The 12,401-nt window shown below is 39.8% G+C and overlaps 1 protein-coding gene across 1 annotated transcript in view; it reads left to right on the top strand.

Moving 5' to 3' along the window:
• Positions 1-984: 984 nt before the first annotated feature.
• ANXA2 (annexin A2) overlaps positions 985-12,401 on the top strand; it is a 41,726-nt gene continuing 30,309 nt past the window's right edge. Inside the window, exon 1 of the mRNA XM_009643958.2 lies at positions 985-1,096. The gene's annotated coding sequence lies outside the window, so the exon portion shown is untranslated. The remainder of the gene's footprint in view (positions 1,097-12,401) is intronic.

The raw sequence follows: 12,401 nt of genomic DNA on the forward strand, positions 1-12,401 counted from the left end.
GTACTTGTTTTTCTCCCCCTAACTAATGTTGTTTTTTTTTTTTTTTTTTTTTTTTTTTTTAATGGCCTCAACCCACTGAGTTTAAGAAAAAAAGCTCCACAGATCTCACAATCCTGTCCTATAATGTCAATCTTATATTTTGGTTATATTTGGTTATATTTTTCCCTCATTGAATCTTTTTCTTTACATGGATTTACCTCGTTGTAAAGGGGAGGGGAAGTATGTACTGTGCTGTGAATGTCTTTTGAAAGATACTCAAAACAGGAAGCTCTAAGTGCTGGAAAACTGGTCAAACTGATTTCACAGGGATCTCTATATTATTATTTCATTCCAGCTGCAGGACTTTGTCTTTAAGTCTCATGCAATTCTTGGTGAAAATTGATGTCATTGTGTTATTCAGATGACTTATAAGAATACTGAGTAGTACTGGACCCAATATCAACCCATGAAAAGCTCTGTGACCAACTGCTAGTTCAGATTTGAACCACTAATGTCACTAAAAATGGAAGAAACCCTCTGAGTACATAAGGTTTTCTGTGCTGTATAAAATCACTGATACTAAGTGGTTCTCTCCATCCACTGGTGTTTGTTATGAGATTAAACTGATAGCTTTGTATCGTGTTCCAGCAGTTTGAAGTTAGTTTTGTAGGACTAGAGGGGGAATTCTTACCTGGCATTTGAGATTACTGGTTGACATACATTGAAAACTATGGACCTTTATCAGTTCTTTATATTAGCATGAATAACTGCAGTGGGTTATTGGTTGTGTTTTCAAACTTTATTTGCGCTGTGCACTAACAAATCGCTTAATGTCTTTCATTACCATATGCGACTAAACATCTTTGTTTTCTGTGTTTGACTGCAGAATGTTTTAAGGATACAGTAGGCAGCATCTATGTAAAATATGTTAGGAATAGATTTACTTTGGTTTTTTTCCTCTGTCTCTAATGTAGCCTTGGCAGCTGGAAGCACAGAGAACTGGGACCAGGTGACCAGACATCCATTCCTGTGCTGGCAGGTGGGAGCTGCCAACAGCTAGTGACTGTCCAACCCCATGCAGTGAAGTTCAGTAGCAGACACTGAACCATTTGAAGAGGTACTTCTTTTGCTTCTGATTTGCTTGCCCTGTGTTTTAAATAGCAGCTTGTCTCCAAAAGAGTGTAAAAATCAGTTTGGATGTGGTCTTTCAGAATGTTGAGTGCCGACGTCCATTTAAGCTGCTTTTATTTCTCCTAGTAGGAGGAATTGGAGCATTTTCAGTCTCTCTCCCTGTCTAAGTCTGACTGGATGCATAACTTTCTCAGACCTTTCTCTGAGAAGGTAACTAAGCTCCTCCTTTCTTAACAAAATACAGCCTTTCTTACCAATGCAGGCACAGTCCTTCCCAGAAGAGCTGTCATTGCTTGATATGTTTTATTTCTTGGTGCTAAAAGTATGTTTGGGTTTTTTTTAGTTGCTATTAAATTGTATTTTTCTGCAGAGATTCTTAAACTTTATTTGCAAGTTCAAATTCCATTACTCTGTGCCAAAATCATTGAAGTGTTTTCAGAGATACATTGCTGTATTGTATATCCCAAATTAAATTTCCTTCTCAATGCCAGAAAACAATTTTGGTGGCTAGGTGACAGTCTATTTAAGCACGGAGCATTTGATTTACACCCTGTGTAGCTTATAGGTGGAGGATTGTCGTTGATGAAAAGCTGATCCCAGCCATTCTGAGCCTTACGAAGGTTTTCTGCAGATAAGCTTAAGGCTGCTCTTATGGCTATGTCTTGAAGGCAAGCCAGTCCCCATCTAGCTTTAACACTAAGACACCATTGTCCCATACCTTGCAGAGGGATTTTGTTGTTATGCAACTGCAGCAATACACTGCTGATTTCTAAATTGTTTGTAGAATAATATAGTGTAATAATTATTAAAGAGTATCAGTCCTAGTGCAAGACTTCAGGGCATTCCCCAGTATCATCGATACTTATCTATTCTGTGGGGTAGGATGCCTACCCAGGGGGAAAGCCATGAAAGCCCCATTCTTCCACAAGACATCATGGTAGTTTTGTATAAAGTGTGTAAAGTAGAGGTAATTCAGAGGAAACTTAATCTTCTTGTTATTGTTTGTGATTAAAAGATTTCAGTAAATACTAAAAGAAAGTTGTCACTTCTAACTCAAAATTAGAAAGAAAAAAGTGAATAATAGTAACTCTGGGGGGGGAGGTGGAGGTTGGGGACTATTACAGCATTCAGCAACAGAACCTAGCAACATACCCCGATTCTTTAAATGAAATATAGTAGCCACATCATTCTGTTTATTCACAGCATGTTTTTACAAGTGTACATTTCCTATTTTTGATTGCCCTAATAGAGGGAAACTGTTTGTTTACTTTTCCAAGGGGCAATGTCCCTGTTCAGAAGAGCCAAAAGGAAAAGTGTACTAATATTGTTGACTAAAGCTATATAATCTAATCAGCCAAACCAGCTTCCTGCAGCTTGACGGTGGTAGTCCACTTTACATTTATACCAATATATTTAGAGCCAACTTTTCCAAAAGATACATGAATGCATCTCAGTTTCACTAAAACTTACTCAGAGGTACCTAGCTAAGTAGTTTTCCACATGTGCATGAGATTCCTCTGTTTTAAGGTAGCATGAATGCTAGGAATGCGACATTACCTGCCTGCTCCTCAAGAATAAGCACACATCCCATCAGTGCCTCTCATTTCTTAGTTGCTGTCAAATGAATACAATTTGTGAGGAAAGAAAAAGAGCAAGCACTACCATGCCAGATATTGTCAGAATTCTTTGCACAAAGGTAATAATCCTGACTCTTAAAAATCTAGAGTTTAAAAATAATTGTGAGTTTTAATAAACCTTGACATACTTTTGAGAGCCTTTTGAGTGTTTCAAGCCTTTTGATACTCAAGGATGTGCAACTCTGATTGCATTTTTTAAATTTTACCTTGAAGTGAGAGCTATAGACTCCTATTCCCCATCACTTGCTTTTTCAGGCAATCCTGAATTCTTGCACCATTGCAGGCTTTTTAGGAACAGATGCCTTCAAAAAAGCAACAAACATGGGATTCTGAGAGCTAGCAATACTGATAATGTTGTGTAAATGCAGTCAGTAGTTGGCTAGCAATGACCTGTGTGAGCACCGTGAGAATAGTTAGATTTGTATGTTTAGGTAGAAACAGAGCTGATGAATTCCTCAATGAAACATCAAAGATGATGTGCCAAGCCTGCTGCAATTGATGTTTTACTACATTCAAAAGCCCCACCTACCAAACCTTTGCACAAGCAATTCAAAATAAAAAAAACAGGAAGAATGCAAAAAAAATTCTTACTGAAACAAGTAACTCATCAGTCTGTCTAGTGTGAGCTATACTGCCTGGCAGATAGAGCACTTCAACAAATATTTTAGTAGTCTGGTGTAAATTTGAACTTAAAAAAGAGGGGAGGAAGTAGCTGTCAGAACGCCATTGCTTCTTATCCCCTGTGCTGAGCAGGTCGTGTAGCCACATTAAAAGTTACCTCAGCAGTCAAAACCCATTTATTTCAGAACCATGTAGTTAACGCATACAGTACTGCAGTTGTGGAGTTCTGTTCCCTTGATTGACAGGAGGAGCACAGTAGTCTCATGCACCTCTCTTCATATTCTTTATTAATAGCAAAAGTAATAAAATAAAAAGGAGGTTTAATTACTGCAGAGCTGCACGTGCTATTTTGAATAAATTTTGTAGTTGTTCCAAATTAACAAGTGATCACATCACAGTTGAAATTCTTTGGCTCCTTTGTGAGTAACCTAAGCAGAATGCACAGTAAGATTGATGAGACTGACTTGTTTAATCCAAAAGCAGCACATTTAGGTTAAGAAGCCTGGAGAGAATATTGTACTGACACTGTCATTATCTCTGGAGAAAAAGAAACTTGTGGGTCAATAGACCTGTCACTACAGCTTTTCAGCTTTTTTTTTTTTTTTTTTTTTTCAAGAACAAGCAGTAAATTTGTGTGCAGGTGCATGAATAAGTAAGTTTGTTTCCTGTCTTCTCTGGGGAAGATATTTCACACAACATCAGATTTATTAAAAGAATGCATTACCTTCCATTTATAGATTTTCTACCAGCCGAAATAGACAAACTGAGAAGACAAAATATTATACAAATTTCTTTGGCTTTTAAATACCAAGTTAAATGTCCGTGGTTTCATGCTACTCTTCATGTATGTGTGTGTATGCACGTCAGACTGTGGCTTTAAACTTTGGGTTCTAGTCTTCTATACTGGCAAAACTGTCCTGAAGTCTTTCTTTGAGCCTCTAGCTCTGCAGGAAGGACAACAGCTTCTGTCTCTCCATGTCTGTTCTTGTTGATCAGTCAGCTAGGCTTCCGCTCCCTCCCTCTGGTGTTTTAAACTCAGTTATTCCATACACACTGTGATGGTTGCTCATTACTGTATTAATGACTTCCTGGACGATAGTAGCATTAGGAAAGTAAACCTTAGTGTTGAGGACCTGTTTGAAAATTATTTGTAGTTGTGCTATCCCTACAGCCTTTTGTTTCATCTCCTTAAAGGTTAAAGATCTGTTCCCTGTGTGGGCGCTAGCTACTAGCATGCAGGACACGGCAGTGAAAGTCGTCCAGCTGAACTGGAAGTGTTTACTGAAGGCTTATTTGAAAGCAAACATTAATGAAAATGTTAAGTATTATGTGTACTCCTTCATGCTAAAACAATAAGCTTTTAATATATTCTTCTGATTCATTAAAGGGAGAGATCTCTGGTTTTAGAATTTAAACCTGTGCTTCTGACCTGGAAAAGCAAGTCTTAGCCTGCCTGGCAGAAACAAATCTCTTTGTAACAGCCATTCCCTTTCACTCAATCAACATACTTTTTGAAGCTGAGTTACTTTGCCTTAAATTTTATCTAAAGCTACAAGATGCCACTTGAAAGGGCAAAAAAAGACATTGGCGTAGACAGTCATATTTAATCTGTGACATTAATTTGTGTGTGACATATTAATTTGTGACATTCCTTTGTGTTGCAAGGTGTCAATGTTCCCCAGCTAGTACCTCAGCTGAGCCTAGTTAGGTAACAAAGTTCGGATCATGTAAGACCTTATTCATGTTTTATGTTATTTCGTACTAAAACAGGGTTGATAATGCTTTAAACCAAACAAACAAGAAAACCACAAAAAACTTCCCTGCTATTTCACATAATCATTGATTTTAATTGGAATTTCACAGCTGTGTTCCAGATTGCTCTAGTAATAGTACGCTGATTTCTATCAGTGGACTTCAATCTGTAAGTGATTTTTTAAATGCATTTTCATGGGCTATTTCAGAGGTGGCATGATGTTAAATACAAAGGAGACACTTTTTGCTATATGCAGTTACCAGCCTGCAGGTTTGCCATAGGAACCTGATGTTTAAGGATTTTTAGAGTAAGTTTAGATGGTGCTTAATTAGATGCCTTTCAGAATTATTCCCCAAGATTCTTAGGGATGTATTTAAGGTGTGACAGCCTCCCCTGTACTTTGGCAGACACCAGGAGATTAATCCGAACCATGGGACTGTTTGTGTTCTGAGTCACTAAAGTGGAAAAAGCACATAATGATGGGAAACAATGAAGCAGAACAGACTTGGTTTTACATGAAACATTTTAACACTAGGAAAAATTCCCTGAGGACTTTGGCAGCTTCCATCTTTTTATAGCTGTTTCTGTCCTTTGGCAAGACAGACCAAACTCTATAGTGATTATGCTGGTCCGTTCTGGATGATGTCAGGGGCTCCTACATGTGCTGGTAATATTTCCTACAGTGTTTTCCAGTGTGGTGGCAGTCTGGGGAACATTACTGTAGAGCTGGCAGCTATGATTGTTTTAAGTGCTGTGTCATCTAAATGGGTTCAAAATCTTGTCTTAATGCTGTAATATATACTGGTAGTCTGTTTATGCTAGCAGCAATATGCTGATACCGTAGGGAAGGCTGAACTCATAGTGGTTTTGAGATGTGTCTTTTTAACGTGTTAATGTATATAGGACCAAAGACAGCATGATACCTAGAGTCAGGTGGAAGTGCAACTCTCCAGCCCTAAGTAGATTAAACTGCATTTGAAGGTATTCATGATAACCTGAGAACAGAAAGTAAAGTTACCTTCTTTAATGTCTGGCTATGTTTTGCAGCCCTTGCTGCAAAAGATTGCATGATCTTAGGATAAAAAGGCAGCTGGCTGTCAAGCGGGGCATCAGCAAGTCCCCGAGGACTGAGGAAGTTCAGTGAAACACAGTTACATACATGGTGACTGTATATCCTGCAACTGTTTCATTCAAATGTAAAGACGCTGAGTTTATTCATGCCACCAATACTACTACAAGGAATTTGGCAAGTGTTTCATTTCTGTTTATGTGTGTAGCTAGGCGACATCTCCTAGATGATTACTTCTGTGAGGCACACACTGAAAACCCAAAATGCTAGTGATTCACAGTTTAGTTTAGAAATTGAACTGAACTCCAGACGCTATTAATACTAACGATGAATGTATGCCAGAGTTACATGTGTACCAAAGAACAGAAAAGTATCTGAATTGCTGGGTTACCACTTGCTCATGATGCATATTCCTCACTGAATCTCTGTCACTTGAATATATATACCTCTGTGACTTACTGTAGTTAGCACACCAAATGGAAGGAAAGAAGATGCGATAGCCTGGACTGAGTCATGAGGGAAACAAGCCTGCTGCTCCTTTGAAGTTGCTGGCCCATGTTGTTACCTGTGTCAGCTAGATGAGAGTAACAAAGGATCTTGCTTCTAAGCATCTCGACAGAACATAGATGATTCCATGTTGTTTCCTGTTAACAGTAGACAGACAGCACAATGGGATTCCACCACAGTGACTCAAAATGTATGGGTTTTGGCAATTGGTAGTGACTTTAATTAGGCTGTGTATGTGCCGTGAGACAGCTTTCTTTATTATTAGCTGTTGTTCCTAGTTAAAGGATTTTCTTTCTGACAGAGTCCTGTAACTATACTCTTGGCTAATATTTTGCTTTGTTACTCCCTTGTCTTGATTCAGATCCCAAGTCACCCAGGCATCTGGTTCTCTGTGGAGGCAAGCTTCTTGTGCCCATAGGCTTAGAGTGAAAGGATCCACTGAGATTGTGAGATAAAAGGATGAGGATGATGGTGTTCTTTACACCAGGAAAATCATTGAAAAGAAAATAGAGTTCAAACTAAGGTTATGTTGGGACATGCATGAAAGTGACAGAGAAGGGATACTGAACAGCAGGCAGAAATTAATTTGCAAATATAGAGTTGAGAAGTAGCTGAAGACAAATCCAGTGATAAAACAGTATCAGGATATAAGAGGAGACTTTTGGGAGTCACATGCAAGGTGCCACCTTGGTGCAGCAAGGTGGGAGGAGTAGGTAGATTTTTACTAGCCATGAAAATTGTTTGCTGTCAGGTAATGTGTGAAGCGCTTTGAGATCCTGCATGGGAAGTAACGGTAGAATGTCACATCTGTCACATCTTTATCAGTTAAAATGATTGCTAAAATATATCCTTTAAACAAGGTTACATTAGCTTTCGTGTAATGTAAACTTTGTATGAAACAGATGAAGATAAACTGGAAACAATTTGATTCATTTAATTTACTCCTATATGTTGATGAAGTAATTTATGTTGTTTAGCATTTTCTTTAGCAGATGCAATACTTAGTCTTTGTACTGAAGAGTTAACAGTCGAAAGACAGGACCTGATCAGTGACAAGGCAACAGTCTAAGATCACACAGCAAACCATAGCACCGCTGAGGCATACAGTCCAGGTGTCCAGTTTCTAACCTGGATGTCCTATTCGTAAGCATACTACCTCTCTGTACCCAGACTGAATTAGCAAGTGCCACCTACCTTATCTATTATAATGCTTCATTTGTAAAATACAGATGTAACAAAATATTGGATATCTAGCTAACACACAAGGTTATTCCAGAGATAAGTCTAGCTCTTTAGAAGGGATTATTTCAAGTAAATGAAATTCTGAGTGGAGAATAACATTTGTGCAGGAATGTGCATGTAGTGTAGGAATGAGATTGCACAGAATAGAATTGATCTGAGGGCTTAGGTTGTTAGGTGGAGCACTTAACAAGATGTCTGGTTCTCTGGTATTTATTAGATAGAAGATGACATTGGTATTCTAGTATTCAACCTATTTTTCAAAAATGTACACTGGAACTACAGTTCTCTAAGATTTAGACTAAATCATTATGGATGTTAACAAAAAATGCTGCATCCCCCCCCCCCCCAAAAAAAAAAAAACCAAACAAACAAAACCCAAACATAAAACCAGTTAAACACTTTCAGTGTTTCAACACTAATGCAGTCTAGGTGTGCTTTCAGGAGTCCTTCCTCCTTTCTTCTATAGCCACAGACATAACAATGTATCAAGTCGTTATCCTGGGAACCCAACTAGCATAACTTTTAAGTTACACTTAACTTTCTCTGTAACCTGTGATTACTCTAAGTGCTAATAACAAATATATGTGTATTTGTGTCATGGCAGTTCCCAAATTAGACCAAATAATTAAGGGGCAAAAATAACACCCAGAGGTCCGCCTGATCCATATGTTAATCAGAATGGAATTTATATTATCCTCTTGCAACATAACGCATTCAGGGAAGCAACACTGTACATAGAGGCTCAGCCACACCTAAACCAGAAAGTCCTTTGTCCCAATGCCCCCCTTTATTTTTTTTGTTTTCAAGAGCAAACATATTACAGAATTGTGGCCTTTCATAACTCCAGTGCTAATGCATCTTTGATTCTTTGTAGACAGCACTCTGAAAGAGTGTGAGCAAGATCTGTGTAGATGAAGGAATCAAACAATCAGGGACAGAAATGAGAGAAAAATCTATTGAGAGCTGGAGTGACCCCATATGCACTAATATTTTTGCAAAGATAAAAGTTTGGGTCTGAGAGGAACTTAAATTGAATATTCCAGTTAAGCACATCAAGCACACCAGTAGTATAACATAAGAGGAAGATAATGACAAGAAAAATCGAAGGCGTTGGTGAGGTGGAACCAATGGTATGCTGAATTGAAAGAGGGAGGGAAAAAAAGAGGTAAAATTAGTATCAAACAATATTAAGCAGTAACAAAACAATGGGAGAGTTAGCAATGGTAATGTCACTGAGTCTGAGAGGATGGAATAAATGGACCTACATCATGTCCATAGAGTACAGGATGAGCCACAGTCACAGTGAGCTGTTGGTAGGGAAGAATAAGTTAGCACAATTACATTTATTTTTCCATGCACAGGACTCTGGGGAGCTCCAGTCAACAGAAGTGCTCTCTCTTTGATTTCTGTGGTCAGCATGCAGGAAGCCAGAGATCGCAAACAGGTATTTGCAGCTGAAGTAGTTGACGATTATTTGAAATATGACCTTCTATGCAGATATTTTAGGGGGGTGTGGGGACTAAGCAATGTGAAAACAAATTGAAAACCTTTCTTGGCACTGCCTTACTTGCAGGCTCGTTGCAGCATGTTTCCAGTAAATAATCTGTGAGGCAGACACAGAGAGACACTGGGCTTGTGGTAAGTGCAGTCCTTGTCCCAGCCTTTTATCCAGCCTAAATGCTGGCAGTAGTTACTTTCATGTAGTGCTCAGGAGCAGTGGTCATGCACCCGAACTCCTTGTGATAGGTGCTGTACAAACCCACCAAGCTTTGGGTAAATCTTCAGAAATGACCCATGTGATTTACAAGCTTATGTCTCATTTTAAAAAGCAATGCGGGCATTTGGCTGCTGTTCTCCCACTGAATTAATTTCCTTTCCCTGTTTGGCAGATAACAAAAGTCTTTCCTATTTGCACAGTCTGACTGTTGCCTTCTTCAACTCACTGGTTTTGCAGAGTTTTTTTCTTAAAGGTATGAAAACTATATAGTATTTCCATGGGCAGGATCATCAGGCCTTGGTATTAGAGGATGGTTGCTTGTTTTAGCAAAACTGTTAATGTGGTTTCTGCTGTTCGTACTTCTTAGATTCCCCAGCTGGTACAAGTGCCTTTGATGTCAGTTGACCTACATAAGCAAAGAGAAATTGAGGGAATTCATAATATGTTTGAATATAATGTTCGTATCTTCATAACTCTGGATATGGTTGCTCCTTTTTTTCCTATTGTCAGTCTTTTTTCTTTTGAAATCACTTCACCAGTCCATGAAGCTTGTATAAATTCAGAGAGGCTGATGTCTAGTTTAAACTGAGGTGAATGTGTGATTCTGAGAGTGAATAATTGATGATTAAGTTGGATATTAGAGACAACTTCTCTGTTTCCTTTCTGAAGCTGTTGGAATTGCTGGAAAATCTTTTTATGCTGCAGTTAATGTGGCTGTAAGGATAATAGTTCGCTTGGATAGTAAAGCTTTTGCAAACTGTTCGTGTGAAGATCTAGTTAACCAAAATGCATGGCGGTATATGAGCTACTTCAAATTTTAAGAAATATTGAGTTATTAAAAAGAGAAAAATTTTCTGAGGAAATGAGAATAGTAGTCATTGGAACAGGCTGCAGTAGAGGACTAAGGTAAACAGACCTTCAGTTAAGAGAATGGATGTGCTCATCTCTGAATTCATTAGTATGTGACTCAGATTGTATGCAAGAATGCAACATACATGTTGCATGTAGGCAATACATTACATATGTGAAAAGACTTTTTTTCAGCTGAGGCTATGGTGGTTATGCTTTTCTGCTTTTGCTTTAAGAGTGTTTGACAAGAGATGGGGGTAAAAAAAAACTATCCCTGAGGGACTGTGCATCCACTAGTAGGCAAATTGGCTGTCTGGCTTCTGCTCAGCTGCTTATCCCTATTTAAAGCCCCTAATGAATACTGCAGTACAGAATGGCTGTTACTTCTAGGACTGTAAGTATTTTTGATCTGTGAATCACCTTTCTGTGTCACTAGTGATTTTTTTTTTTTTTTCTAAAAAACCTGAAAAGCGGGGGGAAATTATCGTTTAACTGTTAGTGACGGACACTGGTGGAAGTGGGATACCCAGGAGTTAATTTGTAAAGACAGGTTCATTAATACATAGAGAAATAACCCCAGTGGCCTTGCCAAAAAGAAAGCTAACGTGTCAGACTGATGCAATACTGGCACTGGTGTTCTTCTCTGACAAAAAGCTGTGCCCTGTGCCTTTTCCTATGGCTGCCCCCTTCACGTCACTTTTGTTTATTCAGAAAAGGGGAATTAACATTATTTTCACCTTCTGCAATGACCAGTTCACCCATCCACTGTTGCCTCCATGTGATGTTTGAAGTCCAGTGTAGTATTTCTTAATTCTTCCTTTTTGTAGCTCTGATCTTGTTTGATCCCAGAAATCACTGTGTCTCTCGGCCCATGTTCTTGTGTCTCTCTTGTGCTTGCCTGCTTTTGCCACCACTGTTTTTATGCATCTGGCCAAGCCTAAAACTTTTTTACCCCCTTTTGTCTGCCAGAAGACATCTCCATCTAAGCCTACAAAAAAACCTTATAGCAGAGGCAAATATCACTCTGCAGAATCAAAACCACTTTGTGACAATATACTCTTGAAAGGACAACCTAAGGGTGTTCAGCTGCAGGGGATTAAAAAACCACAAATTACAGGAATAGGTGCATGTATTGGGCATGGAGTGCTTGCTTTTTTTCTGAAATATTTCAGATTGATCACCAGTAAATTGGCCTCGCTGTTGTGGTCAAACAGTAACCTGAAGTGATCCAACTGAACATCTTTTTTTTGCAAATACTTTTTAACTGTATCTTGCGTTTGTTACCAGTGTAACATCTGGGCTTCAGTAATTTATTTTTTGTTTGTCAGACTGGCAGTTTTGATTTCCCTTCCCCCTTCTGGGTGTGGTATGCCCATTCCGGTTATCCGAGCATGATTCAGTGAGCCTCGGAGCAGAGCTCATGCCTTGGTCTTCTAGCGTTTATTGCTCGTGGCAGGCGTCATTTTGACTCCTCACAGCCGAGCTACTCGGGGATTTACACCCCAAACTCTGTTGGTGCGAAGCAGGCTGGGCTACAGCTGCACCCTGTAGGGAGCTCGGTTCGCCGTGTGCGAGCCCGGAGCAGGCGCCTGCGGTTCAGACTCGGTGGCAGCAAGTGCCCAGCTTGCAGGGGCAGGGGGGTTGGGGGCCCGGGCCGCTGGGCTGTCCCCCGGGTGCCTGGGAATGAGGTGCTGTGCCCTGCCCGAGCACCGTCACGGCCGCGCCGCTTTGGTGAACCCAGAGCACAGGCTGCAAGGACAACCTGCTGTCCCAGTAACGCAGGGGCTTGAGGGTAGGGGTGTGGGGCTGCCTTCCCTAGGGGCACCCGGGCAGCGCCGCTTTCTTCAAATCCGAAAGGCGGGCAGCTCCCAAGCGGCTCCCGCGGCGGCCCATGGC

This window comes from Egretta garzetta, unplaced genomic scaffold, assembly GCF_000687185.1.
Source record: "Egretta garzetta isolate BGI_Z169 unplaced genomic scaffold, ASM68718v1 scaffold287, whole genome shotgun sequence".
In the NCBI taxonomy this organism is placed as follows: domain Eukaryota; kingdom Metazoa; phylum Chordata; class Aves; order Pelecaniformes; family Ardeidae; genus Egretta; species Egretta garzetta.